The sequence below is a fragment of the Ovis aries genome, chromosome 4 (assembly GCF_016772045.2).
Source record: "Ovis aries strain OAR_USU_Benz2616 breed Rambouillet chromosome 4, ARS-UI_Ramb_v3.0, whole genome shotgun sequence".
Lineage (NCBI taxonomy): Eukaryota > Metazoa > Chordata > Mammalia > Artiodactyla > Bovidae > Ovis > Ovis aries.
In genome coordinates this window covers 71906917-71933332 of record NC_056057.1, presented here as the reverse complement: position 1 = coordinate 71933332, position 26416 = coordinate 71906917, and the positions used below count along the sequence as shown (strand labels likewise).

General features: G+C 40.3%; 1 long non-coding RNA gene across 1 annotated transcript in view; it reads left to right on the top strand.

Moving 5' to 3' along the window:
* The window catches only part of LOC132659744 (uncharacterized), a 284117-nt gene extending 263312 nt beyond the window's left edge, over positions 1 to 20805 (top strand). The window contains exon 4 of the long non-coding RNA XR_009600502.1: positions 15481 to 20805. This is a non-coding gene — a long non-coding RNA (uncharacterized LOC132659744). The remainder of the gene's footprint in view (positions 1 to 15480) is intronic.
* The last annotated feature ends 5611 nt before the right edge of the window (positions 20806 to 26416 follow it).

Here is a 26416-nt window from a genome sequence, read left to right as displayed (position 1 = left end):
TTTGATGTATACCTCCCACACCGTGGGTTCCTGATGTGCAGTTGGCTACTTGAAATTTTTTTTGCATGTTTTTGTTCCTCTATGGATTCTTTATATGAATCTCACTGCATATATCTGTGCTATGCCTTTTTCATGTATAAAAAAAACTGATGATTTATTTTTAACTACATTTAGATCTTTAAGAGATACAAACATTAGATTTGGAATAGGTGAAGATAAAACTAAATGACAATTAATATTCTTTACAAGGAAATGAATATTATTATCTGGTGCGTGGGCCTACTCTGGAAAAAATCACAGACCCGTCTGGGGGCCAAATTTCAGTCTTTGGGGAGTTTAGTTTTCTAGCATCCCAAGCAGTGATAATAGCTTATCTTTTAACCACAAACCAGGGCTGTTTTTCATGTTAAAGATCACTGAAGTAATTTCAATCCCTCATTACTCCACAACCCAAGTTTATGTCCAAAATTCTTTCAGAAGAGTATGATTTCACTTTGAATGAAGTTGAACTTTTCAAGTCCTCAGGATGCTGAGAACAGCAAAGACCTGGATTCCATTAATAGTTCTCCTGTAACAAGGAAATTTTCATCTTATTATAGTAAGAAATTCTACTGAGTACAATGAAAACACATGGTATATTCTAAATAAATGGGGCCACCACGGCTCTTGATCTTCTTTGTGTAAATGTAATTCATGGTTAATACACAGTGACCACATAAGAATGAGGGAAGAAAATCCTATCATATTCTTTTTTGAAGGAAATTTGAGTTACAGACAAATGAATTCTACAACACTCTGAGATAACAGACCAACTGCAAAGTTTCAAAAAAATTATCTATTTGATGTTAACTTGATGGGTTTGTTTCTCCAACTGAATTGACCTGACTACCCAGCTAGTCAGTATCACAAAGACACTCTTCATTAAGGAGGATGAAAAATGAAATAGTATAGCTAGATATCATGCCTCTTGAATGAATCAGGAAGAGAGGGGCTTTGGGAAAGCAAAACTGCTGGCATAAGCATTTCTTTGTTTCATTTGGATCTTTTCTACTCTTCTGTGGTTTCATGATGATCTATAAACTGTAAACCCATCATCTTCTCAGATTGGCCCAATGGCAGGGTACTAGGTGAGAGATGACATCTACCAACTTTCTTTGCAAACTTTCTTCGCTCTGTCCACCCCACCTCCACCTCCACCCCATACTCAGTAGTTAAGGCCAAGGCTAATAAAAACCTCTATGGTAGATAAGACCCTAACAAACCAAAGAGCACAAGAGCTGAAACACGATACATAAGAAAATGAGACATAAAGAAGAATTATTTTGTTTTCTAAGTTGACTATCTCCTACCTCCCTACCTGTCCTCCCAGAATTGAAGTTCTATAAACCTAGAAATCTCATTCTCCAGAGTTTAGAATACATCTGGCATATAAAGCGTGCTCCAAAAGTTTTTCTGGAAGACAGAGAGAAAAGGAGAGCCATGAAATTTGTACTGGAGTCATTTTTAAAGAAAGAACAAAATTTCCAGATCTTCTAACACTTGGGTGGTTAGTATTTACTACCTACAATATGCTGGATAGCAGAAACAATAACAGAACAAGACTCCAACTGCTTTCTAGTCAGAAAGAAGGTTTCTAGCTTATACGAATTTTACCCAAGGAACTGATCTCAAAAAATAGGGCAGGAAAATACTAATCACTAATAAAGTGAAGCCTGTGCCTCTCATTACGAGCATGTTCTGCTGTTTCGCACGGGCCGCTTCCGTCTCTGTTTCAATGTGTGGCATGAGAACAGCCACCCAAAGTCATATCAAATGACACACTCCAGATTTTCTGCCATTTAGCATGCATTTTAAATTATATAGTAGCATTGAGACTTTTTAAATAAGCAAAGGATTCAGTGGCTCTGTTTGGCATTGAGTTCATCATGAGTAGAATGGAGAAGAGGGGCTTGATTGGACAACTATGGGGACAAAGAATCCAAGCAAAGTGGAATTCTTTTTTACTGGGCAAGAGTTTAAGCCACAAAAATCACATTGCCTTTCTCACTGCTCCTATGATTGGTGAGTCTTCCCCTTTCATGTACAAGTATCCTGTGCTAGGCCCTGAGTGCGTATTCAGTAGGTTAAGCATTTATTTACGTTAATAAAATCCTCCATCCCTGGGTTGAGCAGCTCTTCCTAAAAGGCTTTCTTACCCTCTCAACTGAAGTCCATTTGCCTTCCAGCCTCCTGTCTTTGTCCTGGCCACCTTCATTTTGGCTTTAGCTGCATAAGGTACTTGGGAAAATGACTGCCCTAATCATAATCTTTAAGATCTCTACAGAAAGTGTCTATAACTGGAATTTCCTCATTACTTTAATATCCTTCTAGTCATAGCTTCATGGGCCTATTATGTGTAAATTAGAAACACATTATTCCACCAGCAAAACTTTTCTTTCAAATGCATAGAATTTTATAACCTGTCACAATCTATTAAATTCCAAAATGTTTGTACTTAAACTGACTTTTTTCTGTAAGAAGATGTCAAAGGATCTTAATTTCAGCTAATTCTGGCAACCAAAAGCGAGTCTCCTCTACTTAATAGCTGGCAATGCTCTCTGCAGTAAAATGCTTCCAGGAACAATTGGAAATTACTAAGATAATAGTGTGTTTCTTTAGATTAGTATCACTTCTGAAATGTGAAACTTTTGCCAATTCAAAGCTCCTTTGCTGTCTTTTTAAGACTGAATTTCCTGAAAAGTTCTTAAATATTAAGAAGAGTTGATGTAAGTAGACAAGAAGACAGCAAATAGGAAAGCTAGTGGACAGACTGTGAGTGACCTGCAGAGGGTTCTAGAATTTCATCTGAGCTACTTCCAAATAAGGGAAAACTTGTCAGGCAATGAGTTTAGAATTCTCAAAACTCAAAACTAAAGTTTGTCCCTCTTTTTAGAGATAGATGTTATTTTCATTACTATTTCCTTTTGGCTTCAGGGCCATTGATAGGACTATTTCTAGGGATGATATATTTTGGGTGGGAAAAGCATTGTTTCCTTTCCAACCAGCTCATAAAGTATAATGTAAGCTCAGCACTGGAGTGAAAAGTTTGGCATTAAACAACTGATCTCTGACTTTGGATGTTAACTCAAATATCTAACACCAAGGAGATGTTGTTAGGCAAACCAAGAAAAAGCTCTACACACTTGATGCTTAATAATGATAGATAATGTTAATGCCAGGCATAGCAGTAAGAACTTTATATGCACTATTTTATTTAATCCTTCAAGAAAGCTCATAAAGCAGATTGTATTATTATTCCCATTTTACAGAGCTCAACCCTAAGGCTAAAGAGGGAGAGTTCATATTTGAACTCAAGTCACTCTTTAAAATGTAAAGTCATGTTAAAAACTTTATTTTGGAAAATGCCATCAATTTCTCCAGTGTGAGCTGGCCTGAATCATAGAGGGGTTCCAATGAAGGAAATTTCTTCTTGGCCCTCCTGGGTCTGCTCACGTTCAGGTTCCCACAGAATTTTTATTCTCCATCAGGTAGAGCTGGTGTGTGACTGAAGACATTCCTAAAAGAGACAAGGCATTGTATTCAAGACAAACATGTTACAGACAGATCCTCAAGGTGCTCTGACTGACCGGTCCATTTGGTTAATTTAGGGCTGAACTGTTCAAATTGATGGATTGTCTTAGCATTGCATCTAAAGACAAAGAGTTAGTCAAGTTTGGTGAATACATCATTCCAACTGTTTGGTCCTCTGTATACAAACCAGTTGGTATACATTTTTTACTTTTCTCTGATTTGTTTTTTTTTTTTACATCATATGATTTTGTGTGCTGAATTTTTCTATTTCTCTTTGGCAAATCCTGCCTAAACATCTCTGAGCTTGTTATAGAACCATTTTACCAATTATGCTCATGGGAATACCAAATATGGCTGTGCTTAATTTAAGTATTAATAATAAAAATAACTGGATTTCACCCCCAAATAATGACATACGGTTGCCATGCTTTGGGGCTATAATCCCTTTATTTGCTTTTCTCTGAATGTGGTTTCCAAAAAAATTCATTCTCAGTAATAAAATTTTTAAAAATGGAATTCTCAACTTTACCATTTCATGTGATCCAAGAAATTTGGGTTTCTTCTTATCCATCTCCTTTAGGATAGATGTAATTTGAATGCATCACACCTGAACAGAGTTGTCTTTTGCTCATATGACCATTGGATTTGCATTCAATTAAAGGTGAAAACCAAAATGCACTTTTTTAGGAAAGTGTTTCAAAAATAAAAACCAGAACAAGAAGGATATACAATTAACCAGCAAGTTCAATTAAGTTCAATTAACCTAGAACACTTTTACAAACAAAGTGTTCTAGCTCATCAAATTTCATTTTTCCTTTTATTCATTCATCCACTCATTCATCCCATTAAGATAGACTGAGCATCTATAATGATCCAGGTACTAGAGACACACAAAAAAGGGCTCCAGGATCCTTGCTTTCAGAGATACTCACTGTCCCTCCCTTGGTATTCCCTGCCTCTTGTGATTCCTTCGGAACATCTCTGTGTGTTTGCTAATGAAGAGTTGGTGACGAATGGTGCGAAAGGTATGAGTAGGGTGAGTAGTAGCTATAAAATGGTCACTCACTCTTAAATCTGTTAAAGATTAATTTTGAAACCCAAATTGTGTGCTTGGTTAAGATGAATACGTAACTACATTTCTGTGGACTTATACTACTCTTGATTTCAGGGAGATTACATTTCAAAGCTTTAAAAATGGAGCTCCAGAGTCACTAAGATAGATATAACAATTTCCTTTGAATAATACTCAAGGCTCTAAAAGAAGAAGTCTCCTAACACACCTGTTGTTGTCAGTGCTCTTTCTCCCCATCCAACTGCCTGAGCGGTGGTTCTCCGGCTTGACACAGATCCTACAATCACCCAGAAAGCTGGTAAAAGTACAGAGCTCCATCTCCAGTGTTTCTGATTCCTTAACTTTTGGAGACAGCTTAAGAATTTGTATTTCTAGCAAGTACTCAGGTGATACTAATGCTGTTACTAAGAATGCCAAGTGCAGATATGAGCTATTTGCCATCAGTCTGTGACAAGTATAGAAACTGAAAGGAAGCATTAGAATTTTTTGTAACTTGACATTGCTGTGACATCAAGTGCATGATCAGTGGGCATATCTTACCAAATATGGATGAGCTCAGGGATGTCAAAATTTCATTGTGAGTCACACATGGTACAAGCTACATGCTAGTATGCACAGGGAGCCCACATTTTATTCAGTGATAGATTGAAAGTATTAAATACTGGTGAACTGATTGTTCACCACAGATGGTTGGAGAAGCAATGCTGTTTAAACCGCTGTGCTATACTCACAAAAAGGTCAGGGTCATTCCCTCTCATATAGTATAGGGCAGTTGGGAGGGAAATGGGGCCAGGCCTTGGACCCTGGAGGAGTCTAGGGGAAACAGACAAGGCTGTAGAGATGGGCCCTGGGTATGACACCACACATCCGTGGGTCAGCCCAGGGATCTAGGAAAAGATTTTTTGAGGCTGGAGTTCTATCAGAGAAACTGACTAGTCAGAATTTAGGGTACCCAGTCCTCTACAAGGGTCAGATTAGGTAAGCAGGATGGTTTGATGCTTCCCCGTGAGGTCAACACAGATCCCTTAGTCGCAGGCAGCCAAGGAGAGTCCACACTCAATGCAAAAAATTCTCAATTGTCATAGTCACCTGAATCCCAGGGAAATTGACTTAATGATTTTACTTATGTTTTCACACATTTATTTAGCTGCGCTGCATGTGGGCTCTTAGTTTTCCAACCAGGGATTGAACTCACACCCCTTGCATTGGAAGTGTGGAGTCTTAACTACTGGACCACCAGGGATGTCTCTCTCTCTCTCTCTTTTTAAATTTAATATTTAATAGAAGCTCACACATGACTAGGTCTGCAGGTAGAAACCAAGATCAATCCCTGCCAAGGGTGCCCCCAGGAAGAGCTACCCAGGAAAATCATCCTCTTGATCTCAGCTACTTGGGTGGGCATTTGCTTTTATCTCTAAACATTCTTATTAGCATTTCCTGTGATCTGATTCCTAGTTGTCAGGTTTCAGCTGTTCTCAGCCTTAAATTCTAGTATCCTCTTGGGTTGGCTAGAAGGAAGCCCATGTGGACAGAGCCTCCTCCATGATTTCAAAGCTTGATGAATGTGCCTCAAATTGACTTTGCTAACTCTCTTTTCAAATGGATCTCCTGATAGCTCTAGGATTTCACCAGCAGTGATTTATTTTTTAATATTGTGCACTTCAAGCTCTGATAAATTCAGTGTTCTTTCTAAGCACTTGTGCAAATTCAATTGCAGTTGGAGGAGGTTAGCATTTTTACATGTTGAATACATCAAGGCCTGATAAGCAGCCTTTCAGCTGTCTGCTTTTCTAGTCCCACTGAAGCCTGTGTTTCTCTGAAGTCTTCCTTGGCTAGAGTCACACCCAAAGACATTTATCATTGCTTTGTATGTAGAAATTACATCAGCTTTGTTCTGATGGCCTCCAACCACTAATTTGCAAGAGTGACCTTAAGTGCCCACCAGCAACCTCCTGGGGTATCAGCCTTCCAGCCAGAGAGCTAAACTACCCCCAGAAATGCTGCAATGGGCTAAGACATTAGAGATGCTCCAGGCTGCCAATAAATGTGTGCGTTTCAAGACTATTAGCTAGAGAAGTGAAAAGCTGTGCCACATAGTGGGTATCCACTGCTCATGGGTCAAACAGATATGGGTTTGATTCTTGCGCTATCATTTAGAATGCTTTTAATTTCAAGTAACAACAAGAACAACAACAAAAAAGTCAAAATGGTAATGACAAAGGAAATCAGATGGCCATATATTGGACCAAGACAGAGCAGGCTTCTGAGTTGATTGTCCCAGGGACTCAAGAAAGGCAGTGGCTTTTCTCTCCGCTCTACTAGCTCAGCTTCACCCTAAGACTGATTCTCTAATTCCTTTCAAGTTTGCAAGATTGCAGGCTACAACTAGGGCTTTCTCATTAGGGGCCAGCAGGGAAAGAAAACAGATAACTGGTCTTGTCCAGCAAGTGAAGGAGCATCGGTCACTTCAATATGATTGGCTAGAGGAATGCCCTGCACTGATTGGCTTAGGTTTGATTCATCTGAGCCAATCACTATGCAAAAGGGATAAGATACTGTGGTTGATTTAAATCAAATAGAGTCACTCATTGGAGTTGGGGATGGAGCTGGGGCAGCAAAACCAAAAGTCTGCTACACCTGAGAAGAGCAAAGAATAGATGTCAGGAGATACCCATCATGTTCGTGAATCTGACTCTACTACTTGGCATTGCCATTTAACTTCTCTGAATCTCAGTTTTCTCATCTATAAAATAAAGATTGTCCACCTTCCTGGCTGAGGTAGAGATTAGGAAGAAGACAAGGATAATAAAGAGCTTGTGCTGTGATTGTCTCACTAAGTGCTCAGTAAAGATCATGAGGGAGGCGATTAAAACTAAAGCAGGTGCCTGCTGTATTTGGATGTTATTCTTACATAGGCTTGTTTCAAATACGTCTTCCTCCTTAGAGAGGAGAAAGGAGTGACTTATACTTGGATGACAAAGACTGCTGACATAGACCATTTATATGCTGATTCATCTGGACATTATTTAGGTGAAAAAATTCAAACTAGCCAGTTCCAAAGTGTGCAAAATTATCTCTATATCTCTGAGAAGTGAGCTTAATAATAAAGCAAAAAGATGAAATGAAGAGAGAAGAGAAGTAGTTACAGTTTATTGAGTACTTCTGGGTGCTCCCCTAGGCACTTTACATGAGTTGTAAGCCCTTGATGTTGGTTTCATTTTACTTGCTTTTTACTTTGTGTACACAAGAAACAGATTCTTAAGTTTCTGTTAAAGACTTTGCCTGACTCAATAGCCATTAAGTGACAAGACCTGGAAGTTAACCCAAATTAATATGACTCCTGAGTTAATTTCATGTTCTTTGTACCAAAACTACTTGCAAAGGAGGTGCCCTCATTCATTAATTCACTTGTTCATTCATTCCCTCACTTGTGTTCTCAGCAGGTGGCCCCTGAGCCTCTGCCTCACTTAGGGTTAAGGAAAAGAAAGATGAGTAAGACACAGCAGTGCCTTTGATAACCAGTGTCCAAGTCCTGGAATTTGGGGCTTTTTTTTTAGGAGTTCCCTGGAGTGAGGTCTTGTATCCTTTCTCAGCCCCAATGAGAACTGTGGAATCACTACTGATGGTGATGGCCCAGCAGCCTGGGCACAGCTTGCTCCAAGGCCTGCAAGACCCCGGGGCTGCTCTCCACCCCCAGCTCCCTCTTTCATCTGCTCTCCTCAGTGAAAAAGTTTAATCTTGAACCATCTTAGGTCAAAGGAGGTTGGAATGTCAGAGGTCACCTTAATTCTCCATAACTCTGCTCCTAAGAAATAATTGTTTCAGAGGAAAATAGCTGTGACCAGTTAGATTCCTCTTCATTCAGAATCTGGGTGTTTATGTGGTTGATTCTGCGCAATTCATCCAACTGTGTTGTGACGGGCTGTGTGCTACGGGTTGTGCTGAGTGCTGCGGACAGGCAGGTGAGTATGGCAGTACCTCTAGCCTTGGGGTACACAGGCCGGTAGAGCAGACAGACACACATAAAATGTAGCACGTATTGTAGAACATTCTGGTACGCCCCAGTATGGCTGAACAAGTTGTTAAATTTTGTAAAGACCAAACAAGTAAATATCCACTGTCCTTGCTGCCCTTCCCTCTGTGCCACACTATCCACTATTTTACCCTTTCTGCCCTGAGCCCTCCTCAAGAACCTCCTTTACCCCTCAGTGACCACCTCCTTCCCTAGGACCCAAATACAAAGGCCTCCAAGATCCAGCCTCAGCACTGCAGCCCTTGTTTGGACTAGTCTGCATCTGAGGATAGAGAGTGTTAAATATTTTGAGTGTCATCTCTGTAAAGCCTCATTCTATGTGCTCCCCAGGGGTAGAGGGATGGAGAGGAAAAGTTGGGACCAGCTGAAATGAGAATACCCCACAAGAGCATACATTGATTGAACATCTGTTGTGTCCTTGGACCTCTGGCTACACTTCAGTCATGCTCCCCAGAACTTCCAGAAGTCTTCTGCCTTTACCTCCAACCTACAGTCATCCTGCTCCGAGTCCCAGGGCAACTGCTTACTGCTAAAGTCAGACAAAAGAAGTAGATATGGGCCATAAATACATGGCTCCAGGAGATTGGGGTCTGCCTCTTGGGAATCAGCGTCAGTGGCCTCTGAACCGTTTGGTTCTTGTAGGAATAAAAGGCGTTTGATCTGGTTTTTGTAGGAATAATGGACTCAACAACCAAATGGCTAGATCCTTTCAGCTGATGATTGGAACTCTACCCATTAAGATGTTTCTGAAAGTCAGTCAGTCGCGTCTGACTCTTTGTGACCCCATAAACTGTAGCCAGCCAGGTTCTTCTGTCCATGGAATTCTTCAGACTAGAATACTGGAGTGGGTTGCTATTTCCTTCTCCAGGGGATCTACCTGACCCAGGGATCGAATCAGGGTCTCCTGCATTGTCGGCAGAGTCTTTACCTTCTGAGCCACCAGGGAAGCCCTTAGGATGTTTCTGGCTACTAGTATTTAAAAAAAAAAAATGGCTTGAACAAAAGGGGAAAAGAGGAAATTCAAAAGAAGAACAGTATGGATCCTATGTGTGGTTCTATCTCCATGCCTGAGTAGTTCCAGTGATCTCAATGTCTGTATTCTGCCGTCCTGAGCATTATCTTCCACTCAGGTAGTCCCCCTTCATTGTTGCAAAGTGGTGGACAGCAAACAAAATCAATAAAAGACTGTATGTTGTGGTGTTTCTATTCTCAGAAGAAAAAGGAAATCTTTTCCCTAAGCCCTCCAGGTGGCCCAACCCCGCCCCCACCGCCCCACCCCAGCTCATAGTCAGAAACAGGTTATGTGTGCACTCCTGCTGAATGACCAATGAAGAGATTACAGCCACCATTGCTGGCTTTCTCAGTCAAGATTTGCCCCTAGAATTGGGATGGGGATCCCAACTGTTCTTATTTGTCAGAAAATGAGTTATCAGTGGGCAATCAGAAATGTCTGCTACTGGGAGCTGCTGGAAAGAGAAAGGTGGGATTGGAGAAGATGGTGCTGGTCAATGAGATGGGAGTGTGTCATTAGATGTTAGAAGTTAAAAGGCAAAGGAATTTGGAGTAGAGAAACCTGGTTTGGAATGCTAGTATTACTTAGGTCATTGTTTCCGTTGTTAACTGCTATGTAGAAACCACCCCAAAACTTGGTGGCTTAAAACAACCGTTTATTATTGCACACTGATCAGCAGAACAGCCTTGGATTGTGCTCATCTAGGCCAGGCTTATCTGAACACATCTGGACTCTTTCAAGTGTCCACAGGAGCCTGGCAGGTGTAGGATGGTCTCGGTTGGGACAGCTTCTCTCTCCCTGCTCCGCATGGTCCCACATCCTCTAGCAGGCTAATCTGAGCTTGTTCCCTCAACAGCCTGATAGAGTCCCAGATTCCAAGAGCTTGGCCAGAGTTCTGAGGTCTAGACTCAGAACGGAGACACTATGAGCAAAGCCTCATCCTACTGGCCGAAAGCAAGCATTGAGACCAGCCAAAACCTGCAAAGTCATGCTGCAGAGTGAGGATGCTGGGAGAGTGAAGAATTGTGACCACTTTGACCGTCAGTCTACCATTGTGACCTTAGCAAGACATTTCTCTACACCACAGTTTCATCACCTCTAAAATGAAACTGATAATAGTATCTACCTCAAAATCTTGTTTCAGGATTAAATGAGAAAATGCATGTAAAGCACTTCATACAGTGATGGACACAGAGTAAGCATTAAATAAGTATTAGCTTTAATTATGGCTCGTATTATTATCATTATCATGGTTATAATGATTACTGTAATTTTGAATGTCTGTCTGCTGGGTTACGACTCCCCCCTAGGAAGCAAGTCTAGTAAAATAGTTTCCAAAAGTCTAGGTTTATGGAAATCCTTGCTGGCTCCCCAGAAGCCTACTAATCAGAGAAGGATGATTTTATGGAACTCCCTGTTTGCCTTCTGATGGCTGTTTGGTGAGTGTCATTCTCTCTGAGATTTTGCTGTGCTGACTGCTTGGAGCTCCTGGAGCTCTGTCCCTCGGAACCCTCCAAGGAACCAGGAAAGGTCTGGTCTGAAGTTGAAACTCCAGTACTTTGGCCACCTGATGCGAAGAGCCAGCTCATCGGAAAAGACCCTGATGCTAGGAAAGATTAAAGGCAGGAGAAGGCGGTGACAGAGGACAAGATGGTCAGATGGCATCACTGTCTCAGTGAACATGAATTGGAGTAAACTCAGGGAGATAGTAAAGGATAGGGAAGCCTGGTGTGCTGCAGTTCATAGGGGTCACAAAGAGCTGAACATGGCCTAGCGACTGAACAAGTTACAAGAAACAGAAATTTATCCGTTCTGGCTGGTGTGCCTCCTGGAGGAAGCAAGCAGGCTTTACTCCTGGGATGGCTGATTTTCTTCACCTTTCCACTGTTCTACCTGTGCCCAATGTCAAACCCTCTTGAGCTGACAGTGTAGCTCAAGGTACCCAGAGTTACTCATACCTACTCCAACCCAAGCCACCAAGGATTGAGACTGTAGCGAACTCTTGGAAAAGGAAATTTGTCTCTTAAGTCTGCAAAAAGGAAAAAGGTTATTGTTGTTGTTTTTTATGGTTGTTTTGTTCATGATGGAAAAACCTCCTGATGATGGTCCTGGCATTGATTCCCCATGCAGGCTCTCAAAACATCAAGGAGGAAAGGCATAGAAGCTTTTTCCACGAGGCAGCCTGCTAACTTCATTTGCCACCACGGTTTTCCCATCTGCTAAGGGATGGGCCCAGACAATCTTCCATGTATAATTCACAGCCTTTTGTAATTTAGGCTCAAAGAGAATCAATAGCTCGATCCAGATGCCATAGTGAAGACTCTGAGGGTGGCACACCTATTTTCCATCCTCGCTCAGAGCTGTGATGCTGGCCCTGCTCCCACGGGCACCTCCTCTTTCCGTCCCTCTCAGAATCCCTGTTTACCTTGCTCCCTCCCTTGCTTCACAGTTGCTCACAATTTTTCTCTGTCCCTTCCTCTTATCAAGCACTATATTTCTGCCTTGCAGATGTGCCATTCTAACTGGACGCTGCCCATAGATAATATTGCCACAGTGACCACTGTCAGGCCTCGACTAGCTAATTGTGGCCCCGTATGTCATCTGGCTGGTTTGAAGATGGATGCTCAATTTGCATTATTTATGTCTTTTCTCTGTGTTCTGTTGATGTGCTTTTGCATAACGTATGTAAAATTCTGCTGACATTGAGAATTCATTTGGCCTGAGATGCTCAGAAGGAGGGGCAGGAGGAGACCTGGTTTGTGTAAATTCAGAAGATATCAGACAGCTTTGCCTTTTTTTTTTTAAATCCTGAGAATTGGAAGATGGCTTCTCAGGAGAGTTCTCTGGATCACACTTGGCAGTCAGGTGAGCTCTTTTGCTTAAAGAGCTTTGGTTCCATTTAGGCTGTCAGTCTCCTGCCTTCAAAGGGGTAGGGTGAGGACTGAGGTCTATTTTAAAGTTCAAATGCAAGTCTATCATTGCATTGCAACTGCAATCAGAGAATAACAGAGCAGTGGGGAAGACTTAGAGCATCTGACTTAATCTCTTCATTTTGTAGAGGGAGAAACTGAGACTCGGAAACAAAATGGCTTGCAAAGCAGCTGATCATGTTATCCTGTCCTTAAATTCCTTCCAATAAAACAACATTATCTCTCAGGGGCAGGCACTTTTCTAAGCACTTTACTTATTATCTTATTTAATCTTCATAAAGACCCATACACTAGGACTTGTTTCTATCATCCTCATATCATATGAGGAAACTGAGGCACAGAGAGGTTAAGTAACTTATGCAAGGTTACACAATACTAGGCATCACAGCTAGGATTCAAAGCCAGGTAATTTTGCTTGCGAGTCCCCATTTAACCGTTATGTTCTTCTAGCCTAAGGCCTCTTTGAGCTGCCCCTTTGCTCACATAATAATGCCCTAAACCTTTACTTTGCAATATAAAGCCTTCAATGATCCTGCCCCTCCTGACTTTTCTCAACTTCATTTCTGCTGCTTCCCAAATTATAGCCTTCTGCTGGAAGAGGTGGTCTCCTGCATGTAGTCTTTCAACCCCTGCTCAGCCCCAGACGAATGGGCCCTGGGCCTGGAACCCCCTTTCCCAACAGATGAGAACACACGCAGCCTGCACTGGCTCACTGCCTCACGTGGTACTGTCTTTCCCTATGCCAGGTTTTCTCAGTGAGCCCAGATGGAATACAGTTTGTGGCTACCTTTGTTCCCTGACTCAGTTTCACCTGAGCCTGACTTACCTACAGTATTGAAGCAGCATCAGAATATTTTGAGTCAAATGTTACGAACATTGTGAGTTAGAATTGAATAATGAAACATGTCTTTCTTTGGTGACTTATAACAATAAGTTTTGTAGTTTTGCCATATTAAGAGGCAAGTGTAGTTTTGCCATATTAAGTGACTTTACTAAGGAAACTTTTGAGAGAAGTACCTACATTTTATATACGAGATATATTTCATAGCCATAATTCTGACATACACATCACATTGTGGGATATATTCAGAAACCATAAGTGATAACTGTATGCTCTAAACCAGTTGTTTCCAAATGCCAGTTCATAGTAAATCTTTTACGGACCCAGAAAAATAAGAGCAGTGATATATATAGGTGGGTGTATGTGTGTGTGAGAGAGAGAGAGAGAAATTATAAATTTTTGAATGTTCTTTCTTGGGAAGAATTGTCGTTTATTCAAAGATTATAAACTCTTGTTCTTTTATTTTTATCAAGGGCAAGGGGAAAGGGAAAGAAATAGCCTTTCTTCTATGAAATAACTATGTTTAGGAGACAAGGGGAGAGAGAGGCACAGAGAGAAAGAGACTGAGATTTAAAGACTGAAGGAGACCTAAGAGACATATCAACCATGTACTCTCCATGTCTGAACCTTATTTGCTTCACAGTTGGTTCAGTGGTAGAGAATCTACCTGCCAGTCCTGGAGACATGGGTTCAATCCCTGGGTTGGGAAGACCCCCTGGAGAAGGAAATGGCAACCCCCTTCAGTATTCTTGCCTGAAAAATTCCACGGGCAGAAAAGCCTGGCAGGCTCCAGTCCATGGGGTTGCAAGGAGTCAGACACGACTGAGTGGTTGAGCATGCTTGCATGGACTTTATTTAAATTCTGATTTGAACAAAAAGCTTATTTCATTTCATTAAGAGGTTAATATTCAGTAACCTTTACTTTCATGTTTAATAATTTAAATCAAAGTTTAGGTTTTTATTTTGTTAAATATCAATAGGCTTTTTAATATGGAGCATTAAAAATACAATAAATAAATGTAATTACTTCAAGTCATATATGTGTTGTTGCAAAGAAGTAAAATAAAATGTTCAGTAACTAGACTTTTAAGCATAAAATAATTCTATTAGGATGAAATTTTGGAAGGAGAGTAGAAAATAAATAATACATTTATGGAAATAAAGAAATGTAAAATTTCAAGAGTTTCTATATTTTTAAAAAATGGTAAGATGGATATCAAATTGCTATGTTACTTGTAGATTTTATGGATACATTTAAAACCTTTTTTAAATATCAGTATTTAAAACATGCCAGAAATTATGTTCTTTGTAACTTGCAATTTGTGATGAGCAAGCAAAAGAATTCAAAAACCTCTGTCAAATTTGCCACACCTCAACATTTTTTTAAACACAAGTCTGTTTTCTTGCATAACACTTATTCACAGTCTTCAGACATGCATTTCGGGAAACAAAATTTAAATATGCTTGAAAATCCTAGTTGCTGCACTGTACTACCAGGAAATGTCTGCTGTCAACATCATTCATTCATCTATCCATTCGTTTGCTTAATAACATTACCCTCTCAACATTAATTGAGAGGGTGCTAGGTAAAAATAACTTAAGCCAGGCCCTCAGGAAATGCCCACTCAAATCACATACAATGATTAAATCCTTTCATTACAGGCCCTAACAGTGATCAAATTCTTAAGCTCTGGCCTTGATTGGCAATCTGCTGGATGGAAAGAGTGAGATTCTTACAGTATTCTCCTGAAAATAGCATGAACATGTAAGAATTAAAAGGAGTATTTCAGAAGTCAGGTCATTGTTCCAAAATGATAATTCTTATGATTAATTTAAATGGTTTTCTTGCAGGACCCCCGAAAAGAAGTAAAAGTCAAGTCATAAGGAGGTTTTATATCAGAGAACATATCTTTATTACTGGTGTGGAAAACAAAACAAAACAAAACCCAAACTCAAGTAGAACAGTCCTGGAAGGGATATCAATATTCCAGACCTGTCACTCAGTGCCCCTAGAATTTGCAGGTGCCAGAAGATTATGTGTACATGGAGTTCTGATCGGAAGATGATTTACCTGCAGCAGTCTGACCAGCTCTGTTGCACAGATTCAGCTATATTTTGGGGGGCTTAGAAGATGGCATTAATATTGCCCATGTTTATCACAGAGAGGAGACACGGTTGCAAGCTGCAATTCTGAGATCTGTGGGTTCAGTCATGAGTGTGTGCTGTTTGCTGATGTATATGTTTAACCCAGGAAGATTTGTTTAGGGCTTTCTGTTGTTGTTGTTATGTATTATACCCACCTGCCTTCCTTAACTCACACACACTCATTCACACATTCTTACACACTTTGGTGTGATCCTTGTATAAGTGATCCCTTCTTTGCTCAGAGAAAAATCTCTTTTCATAGGGACAGAGGAATGAAAAACTCACTCTTCTTATCTGAAAAACGCATGAGGCCTAAGTCCTCTGGAGGTAGATGGGAGAGATGCAATCTGCAACTTAGCTTTTTTGTTCCTTTGTGTTTTACCTTCAGTAATCAGAGAGCAGTCTTCTGCCTTTTCTCAGTGGTTACTTAAAACCTCAAAAGAGGTCTGGTTCCCTGTTTTCGGTGGCTGATTGTAGGCATCATAAAACCCAAGTATTTCTGCCTGCCATCTTTGTTTACTCATTCATTCAACAAATATTTCGTGACCACCTACAGTATGAATAGCAAGGAATAGCAAGGAGAGATAAGAAATCCTTCCTCAGTGATCAATGGAAAGAAATAGAGGAAAACAATAGAATGGGAAAGACTAGAGATCTCTTCAAGAAAATTAGAGATACCAAGGGAATATTTCCTGCAAAGATGGGCTTGATAAAGGACAGAAATAGTATGGACCTAACAGAAGCAGATGATATTAAGAAGAGGTGGCAAGAATACACAGAAGAACTGTACAAAAAAGATCTTCATGACCTAGATAACCACAATAGTGTGGTCACTCACCTAGAACCAGACATCCTGGAATGTGAAGTCCATCCTGGAATGTGAAGTGGGCCTTAGGAAGCATCACTATGAACAAAGCTAGTGGAGGTGATGGAATTCCAGTTGAGCTATTTCAAATCCTAAAAGATAATGCTGTGAAAGTGCTGCACTCAATATGCCAGCAAATCTGGAAAACTCAGCAGTGGCCACAGGACTGGAAAAGGTCAGTTTTCATTCCAATTCCAAAGAGAGGCAATGCCAAAGAATGTTTAAACTACTGCGCAATTGCACTCATCTCATACGCTATTAAAGTAATGCTCAAAATTCTCCAAACCAGGCTTCAACAGTACGTGAACCGTGAACTTCCAGATGTTCAAGCTGGATTTAGAAAAGGCAGAGAAACCAGAGATCAAATTGCCAACATCTGCTGGATCATTGAGAAAGAAATAGAGCTCCAGAAAAATGTCTACTTCTGCTTTATTGACTATGCCAAAGTTATTGATTGTGTGGATCACAACAAACTGTGGAAAATTCTTCGAGAGATGAGAATACCAGACCACCTGACCTGCCTCCTGAGAAATCTATATGCAGGTCAGGAGCAACAGTCAGAACTGGACATGGAACAACAGACTGGTTTCAAACAGGGAAAGGAGTATACGTCAAGGCTGAATATTGTCACCCTGCTTATTTAACTTATGTGCAGAGTCCAGCATGAGAAACGCTGGGCTGGAAGAAGTACAACCTGGAATCAAGATTGCCGGGAGAAATATCAACAATTTCAGACATGCAGATGACACCGCCCTTATGGCAGAAAGCAAAGAGCTAAAGAGCCTCTTGATGAAAGTGAAAGAGGAGAGTGAAAAAGTTGGCTTAAAGCTCAGCATTCAGAAAATTAAGATCATGGTATCTTGTCCCATCACTTCATGGCAAATAGATTGGGAAACAATGAAAACAGTGAGAAAGGTTACCTTTTGGGGCTCCAAAACCACTGCAGATGGTGACTGCAGCCATGAAGTTAAAAGACGCTTGCTCCTTGGAAGAAAAGCTATGACAAACCTAGACAGCATATTAAAAAGCAAACACATTACTTTGCCAACAAAGATCTGTCTAGTCACAGCTATGGTTTTTCCAGTAGTCATGTATGGATGTGAGAGTTATAAAGAAAGCTGAGCACCGAAGAATTGATGCTTTTGAACTGTGGTGTTGGAAAAGACTCTTGAGAGTCCCTTGGACTGCAAGGAGATCCCACCAGTCCATCCTAAAGGAAATGATCCCTGAATATTCATTGGAAGGACTGATGCTGATGCTCCAATACTTTGGCCACCTGATGGGAAGAACTGACTCATTGGAAAAGACCCTGATGCTGGGGAAAGATTGAAGGCGGGAGGAAAAGGGGACTACAGAGGATGAGATGGTTGGATGGCATCACCGAGTCAATGGACATGAGTTTGAGTAAGCTCTGGGAATTGGTGATGGACAGGGAAGCCTGGCGTGCTGCAGTCCATGGGGTCACAAAGAGTCAGACATGACCGAGTGACTGAACTGAATTGAACTACAGTATGTAAAGCTCTGGGCCCAGCATTAGGCAGAATTTTCTGTATTTCATAGATTCTGAGACATGCATTTTTCAACATTTTAAAGTTTCTGAATTCAGAATGCATCCATGGCCCCGTCTTTTTCTTTCTTAGTGGCACTAAGAACAGTTCCATGACTGGGACTTCCCTGGTGATCCAGTGGCTAACACTGTGCTTTCAGTGCAGGGCGCCTGGGTTAGAGCCTTGGTTGGGAAGCTAGATCCCACATGCTGCAACTAAGACCTGGCACAGCTAAATAAGTAAGTAAATATTAAAAAACAAAAACAGTCCCGTGCCTTTCAACCAATGGCCTTTTAGATTTGATGGAATGTCACTTTGTCCAGGATGTCTCTGCTTTCACCAAAAGAAAGAACATGCAAAATAAGAGGAGGCGAAACTCACAAATCCATTTCATTCCATGATGTTCTATCCTCTCTCTCCCCTACTCAGCTCCTCCTTAACTCCTCCCAACCCTTTCCAATGCCTTCAAAGTCCTTCATCTTCAATTTCCTTATAAAATGCTCCTTCACCTTTTTTGGAACTACAAGTTCTTCAAGGGCAGGCACCAAGCCCGAGTGACACAGAGTAGACCCTAAAAATAAATTTTGCTGAATCAGGGAAGAAAGAAAGAAAGATAGCTTCTCGTATTGACTCTGTGAGCTTAATGAACTGAAGGAGGCTGGGGGCCACCACAAGAAGAAATTGTATCGTGGAGTGCCAGGAAAATTCACCTCTAGGATTTCCCTCTAGGAAGTATCATCTGAGAGTGGTGAATCTCAATCTAACCTTTGCCTCAGCACATGTGACAACTGACAGTCACCTGAATGCCAGATGACTGGAGATTTCGTCAATTTACCTGAAATTCTCAGGGCATTGACTTGCAAGCCACCTTTCTCTCCTACCTGCTATGCAAGCTACTAGAAGTGAAGTTACTAAAGAGATAATGTTGAATTCACTCCAATTTATGGAAGGGGGTAGCAGATCACTTGCAAATTTTGCTCTTTTATTCGTAGTGACAGACTTCGTGAGACAGTAAGTTTGTGGATGCTCATCACTGCCCGCAGCCCCCTACCCCGCACACCGTCCACCAGGGTTTGTCTGCCATTTTCCCCTCCACCCCTGGTTCAGACCCAGAAGTCAGAGTCCAAAATAACAGGAACTCCTCGCTCAGCCAGTATTCAAAACAGCCCTGCCATTTTCCTTTTAATTCATAAAATATCTGTAAGACATGTAAACAAAAGAAAAAGTAGAAATACTGCCAATTTTAAAAGAAAATGTATTCTAAATATATTCATTTTATTGAAACATAAAGCATACAAAAACCTTTATTTCTAGTATGCTCAGGTTTATGATGCTTCATTTTTATTTTTTTAATATTTTTTTAAATTATGAAAGTATGATAACACATTTATGGGAGATTTGGAAAATACAGAACAAGGTTCCACTATATATTACAATTATTTTTTAAGCAGATAAATTAAGATTTTTAGTTGGAGTTTCAATATCAAACTCACAAAAATTTATAGAATGTACAGAGAAGTAGAAGGATGTAATAGACCTGAAAAGCACTATGAACCAATTCAAGATAATTAAGATTTATACAGTTTTCACACAACAGTAGCATACAAATTCTATCCAAGTTCCCATAGATGGTAAACTAGATGTGATGCTTTGTTTTTAGACCATCAAATCCTAGGGGCTGAGCCTTTAATAAAGGGTAAAATGAACCGGCCCATCTTCACCCTTCTCTCAGTAATGCGGAGGTGACCTTATTACAATATAATTTATTTAGCAAATAAAAGTGCAGGATACTTGGCTAAATTTAAATTTCAGTTTAGCAAGTAATTGTTTAGCGTATGATTGTCATGTGCAACATGTGGAGCATGCATATACTAAAAATTATTTGTTCATCTGGATTTCAAATTGAATTGGGTGTTTGTATTTCATCTGACAATCATCACTAGAGACCATTCCTTGGGATTCACCAAACACTTTTATACATTATTTCCTCTGGTCAAAGGAATTTGAAGTAATAAGTATCTAATAATGGTAGCAGTTCAAGTATTCAGCAGTCTATCAAAAGAGAAGGACCTGGGGACTTAGCACCTCAGAAATCATAATACAGGCAGAGGTTCAGTTTACATGTGAGAAAGGAATCTGGCCATAGTTACAAGGATAAGAAGGCTGCTAGCAACAAAGTAAAAGATCCAAAGGGATATAAGTGTGTGCGTGTTTGTGTGTGTGTATATATGTTTTTTTCAAGTTATTTTCCATGTAGGTTATTACAAGACCCTGGGTATTGCTCCTGATGTTATACAGTAAATTCTTCTTGCTTATTTATTTAATATATAGTATAGCTGAGTCCCTTTGTTATACATCTGAAACTAACACAATATTCTAAAATGACTATGCTTCAATAAAAAAACAAATAAAAGGTCCACGGGGAATGGAGCATCTTCTGGAGACCACAGCAGACACAATGTACCAGGCTCCCCAGTGCCACCCCAGGTACAGCCACCTCTGTGCAGTCCCGTCGCCTCCCTCCTGGGCCTGCGTTACAAAGTGGAGAATGAAGCCAGGTTCAGTGCTTTGGAAAACCATAATATTCTGACAGAAGAACCCAACTGATTTTCAGCTTCCTTCCTTTGCATCTCAGCCCAGGACTTTTACTCAGTTCTCATGAAGGCAAGGCAAATATTTACAGATAGAAACTGGTAATAGGTGCCTCGATAAGCTCAAAGAAACAGTTAAATCTGTGTGTGGATTATTTAATCACAGTATCTGGAATATATAAACATGGCACATATTATATCTCCCCTCTTTTTTGTGGCCTCAAAATTTGATCCAAGTCTGGGAGTTAAAAAGTCCCATTTTGTGTAATCAGGTTCTGGTTGAACATGATTGCTGAATTATTTTAAATTGAAGACACATGTCTGGAGCCTGAGCTGTATGTATTATTTCAGGATGGTGTCCATTAGGTCTTATCCACAGGGGCTATCTTCAACTTTTGCCACATTCAATGCATTCTTTATATATCAGTATTTGCACAATGGTGAATCATATATAAGGGAAAATTGGAGGGAATATGGTACTCGTTAAAGGGTGATTTTTTGAAATTATCTTGAATGCATTATTCAGACCTGTTTCCAGTCTCCCCCGCTAAGCGTCCCAGTGCTAGTTAGAAATTTTCTAAAAGAAAAAAAAAGAGTATTTTAGAGACAGTAACAATGGATAAATAAATAAAACCCTGTAGTTGTACAAGACCCTTCTGCATAGTTATGGCTCTGAAAACTTTACAACCAAATCAACATTTACTTTAACTCCTTGTCAACCCTAAACACTTTAAGTGTCTTAATTGCAGATCTAAATTGCTACCACTGTCATGAGTTTTTCCCTTTGAATTCATTTGTCCCTGAACTGAGGCTTTTGTCAGACTTCACCTCACAAGGGCAGCCAGTTGATTTTGTAAATTGTTGCATCATGTCAAGGGCCCCTACTCTGATTTGAAGGTGGCTGACTCTCTATGAGGAGTGGCTGGGTTTGGGAAACCCTAAAGCTGAATCAGTTTAGGGGTCCAATCACACCAGACATTGTTCTATCCCAAAAATATCTTCCATGCTAAGAGCTGGGACATCTGTTGCATGCTTGTTTAACAGCTTTCTTGAGGTATAATTTCCATACCATAAAGTTCACTCATTTGAAGCATATAATTCAAGGATTTCAATAAATATACAAAGTTGTGCAATCATCGCTGCAACCTACTTTGAAAATAAGCCCATCACCCAAAAAGAAGCCCTGTACCCACTCTCCATTCCTGTGTCTCTCTACATTCCCACTTCCAACCCTTAGCAGTCACAAATACTTTCTGTTTCTATACATTTGTCTTTTCAGGACATTTCATATGAATTGAATTATGTAGTAGGTGATCTTTGCTTGTCTGGCTTCTCTCACTTGGCATAAACTTTCCAAAGTTCGTCCATATATCAGCATGGATCAGTACTCTGTTTTTATTGCTGACTAATATTCCATCATATAGATATACCGCATTTTGTTCACCCAGTCATCAGCTGACAGACATTCATTAGGTTGCTTCCACTCTGTGGCTGTTAGGAAAATGTGACTGTAAACATTTGTGTACAAACCGGCATTTTTGAATGAATTTGATGTAGGATTGTTAGTGTCATTCACTGTAAAATGTAATTTGGATTCACTTTTTTAAAAGGGGCTATCCATGAATTTGTTAAAGCTGTCAGTTGGAACATTCCAGAATGAAGTAGGCTTCTCAGTGGTTCAAGAAATAATATTTATTAGAGTGAGAATCGTAGTGATTCCAAGACATAAAGTGATTAAGAATAAGGACCAGAACACTTGGAAATTTGGGGACTATAACCTTCAGAACGACCTCAACTCCTTTAGTACCAGTCAAAACCTGGAGTTTTAAAGAGCTCAGATCCACACGCCAGCTGCACAGCCCTATCTCCTAGCAGCCTTAGCACACATTGCCTGATTTCGGAAAGTACTGCTGACTTAAATAACATGGAGGCTACTCAGAGAGAAGTCAAGTTGAAAGTGGCAGGAAGGTGAACAGGTCATAACACGGGAACAGAGTTGTCAAGCTGTGTTTATTTCATACCTTCCAAGACTCCTGCGACTGATGGAGATGCTGGCAATTCTGTCTTCACGGAGTGAGTGTTGAACACAGTGGAGAAGCAGCTGTATCAAAAAGTGCCCTTACGCCTTGCCCCCAAATCACCCATCTCAAACCATGAAAAACCCATGTCATGAGAAATCCTTTCCCCAGGAGTCGTCACAGAAACAGGCATACAAAAATCACCATGGCTTCTGAATTGTGATACTGATCAAAGGTAAAGCCAGCATTCTTGTCCTGGCTTGTCACTAACCCTCTCTGTGGCCTTAGCCAAGTCATTAACCTCTCTGGGCCTTGGTTTCCTCATTGTAAAGTGTCAGGATTTGACATCCTGATTCTGGCAGGTTTTTTTTTTTTTTTTCCGGCATCCAACATTCTAGTTCTCTGATGACTTAAAAAAGGTATACTTCTGAAACTCACATGTAAAAGTTAAACCAATATCATCATCCTGATAGCAAGCAACTTACTGGTGTCAAGACACATGATCTGGAATGCCAACTGGTGAATAATTAGCATTTGGAACAAATTTTTAAAATGTCATACAGTGTTCCAGCGGCACCCCAACCTTACTTTGCAGATAGGAAAATTGTTGTTGATTTTCCTACAAATTCTTTTGCAAGTCATTTAGCTTCTTTGTGTCAGAGATGGGAATTGAACCAACATCTTAGGGCTTCCAGACCTTTATTGTTTCAATTAGTCCAGATTGCCTGGGAACAAAGCAAGTAAGAACTCAAGAGTTTGTGTAAAATAATTCACGATTAAAAAAAAATCTCTGACTCACTGGCCAAAAAAAGCCATTTTCCCCTGTTTTTGCTTTATGGATCATGTTCTTATTGGAATGGTGAGATCTCCCTGGAGAAAGAGGTTGGAAGATGGTTACAGTTTGACAATAGAGGGTAAGGATTTATTAACCCAAGAATGAAGAATGCTGGACTTCCCTGGTGGTCCAGTGGTTAAGAACCTGCCTGCCAACGCAAGGGTCACGGATTTGATCCCTGGTCCAGGAAAATTCCACATGCCCTGGGGAAACTAAGCCTGTGCACCACAACTAGTGAGCCTAAGCTCTTGAACCTATGAACTGCAACTCCTGAAGCCCCGATTCCCTAGAACGCATGCTCTGCAACAAGAGAAGCCACCACAGCGAGAAGCCTACACACCACAACAGGGAGCAGCCCTCGCTCACCACAACTAGAGAAGGCCAGCGAAGCAACGAAGACCCAGCGCAGCCAAAACGAATACATACAATTGGTTTTTTTTTTTAAATTAAGAATGCCCCCTGTTGAGAATGCCAGCATATCTTCTCCCTTTCCCTTGGTTGCCTGTGTTTTCTCTCCTGCCCATGAAGCGATCTGACATCTCTTTCCCAGCCACTCAGACATGAAGTCAGCTCCCGAAGGCTTAACATTGCTTTCATTAGGCCTTTCAACACTTTATGGAAGGCAGCAGTCTCGGTCCACTTCCCCATGGCAAGAATGGGGTTCACAGGACTGCTGGCTCCTTTCAACTTATGCAGAGCAGTCCAGAGCCCTGGCATTTTGACTCTTCTCCAAAGTCAGTGACCAGCCTGGTAGTGAAAGAAATCTGGGGACAGATGGTATGAAATTGAAATCACATCATCCTTCCCTTCTCCCAAATGCTGGCCTGTGGTTTTGGCAGATCTCCACAAAGCTCTGTGGCATTCATGCTGGTCTGATGGAAGTCTGCATCTTAACCATGGATGCCTGAACATCAGGGCTGATACCAAGGTGGCGCATTCAAGGGGAAATTGCATTAATGTCGTGTGGTCCCTTCTTGGCAATCAGAACCACATGTAAATTTGCAGAGGGCCACATGCCACCAGACAAACGAAGAGGTCTCTTTTCACTTAGAGACCCATCTATTGTTGAAAACTAATCTCATATTACTGAGAAGCCATTCCATGTTTGAAAGGCAGCCCAATCCTTGAGACAAAATGGCTGCAAAGGTTCCTCTCTCTGATGTTCATCTTTGAGTTTAGCTGAGAAGTACTCTCGTAAAGCCATCAGAAGCAAGTGCACTGCACCATGGGAAGATCATTACAGATCCCTTGATTTGCTGTAGATGTCTGACAACAACTCTTTGCTTATCTGCTTCCATCTGTAGCATAAGAATGGTTAGTGTCCATATTACAAACTGCATATTAATGGCCCGGGAGGCTTCTCATACACCTCTGAAGACACTGAGTGAGGAGTGGAAGGAAGTGCCAGAAGGAGGAAAGGCCCTTTGGTGACCCTGGAGGTCTGGCATAGATTCACAGATCCATCTAGGCTGGGGCCACTTCTTCCAATCACCAACCTTTAGAAATGCCACCAACAACATATGGAGCAATCAACCCCTGGCCTGATTGTGTCAGTTCATTTTCATAGTAAAGAATTGTATTTCCTCTTCTCTTAAATATTTCTAAATTTATTTAGAAATAAATAATTTTATTTATTTGTGTCTATTGTGTTAGTAAACAGTACTTTAGATTCTTCAAGCAAAGGATTTAGAAGAATCCACAAAATGACATACTATATCCCTCCAAGCTCCTAACAAAAAAAAAAGCAAATACAATTTATTAAAAGATGCATGTCATATTCTATCTCACTATTATTCCAAAAGGAGGGAGAAAAGCAGGGAATTTGAGGTTTGATAGTTTGGCTTTGAAAATTTCCATTCTGCTTATTATCAGATGATTTAAAAGAGTCTGAGCATCAGTATTTTATATATAAAGTCAGTATAATAACAATATTATTATTATAGCAACTTTAAAAGATCATTGTGAAAATGAAATGTTACATGTATACTTTTTCAATTGGAAAAGCCCTAATTGAAAGTTACTTACTATTATTTATAGAGAAAAAAATAGTAAATTCACCAAACCGTCTGGAATAGTTTTGCCTTTTGTATGGATTGTCACTAGTGTGGGATGCAGGGGGGAATTCTGAAAATATCAAGATGAGAAGTGACCTGGTTTGAATAACTTCCTAATCTGCATTTCTTTTTCTGATTATGTCTCCAAAACTTCCTCAGTTCTTGAGCATAGTTCTATATGCTTCACATACAGGGAAATATTCCTGTAGAAAACTCAAAATTGTGTCAGAGAAGATCCTCCTGCCATCTCATATCTCTTCCAACACCCTTCCCTTGGAGATCACACACATTTTCCTGGCAAGATATTCATTATTCAGAGGTTACTTTGCAATTTCCTTCAACTTCTGCTTCCCTGCAGGTTAAACTATTTCAGGATATGGGAAAATCTTTGAAGAATGAAAAATTGGAATCAATTGTGGATAAACTTTTGGAATGGTACTAGCAAAAATAGGCTTTGACAATATCATTTCCATCATGGTTGACTGTAAATGATTCATCGCTTTCTTGCTCATATTATTTATAGAAACATTAGAGTCCTGAGTTTCTAAATTAATAAAAACCTTTTATAGACGGCACAATATTCCTTTAATAACTTATTCCAGACATATACCCATTGTATGATCATATATTGATCACATTCTTAAATGGATCACAGGATTGCATTTCTACTTGTTAAGCTGGAATCATCTATGCCTCTGTAAATCAGGAGTACAATGAGGTTTTCTTGGGTTAATTCAGGGAAGAAGGTAAAGAAACTGTGGGACAGGAGACAAGAAGGTATGATACTCAAAAGAAAGATGAGGAAAAGTGGTCTGTTATTTAAAGAACCATGTCTCCTTAAAGTCATACTGCCAAAATTGTGAAAATCACATTTTTGTAAATTGAATGGGCATCATATGGGCA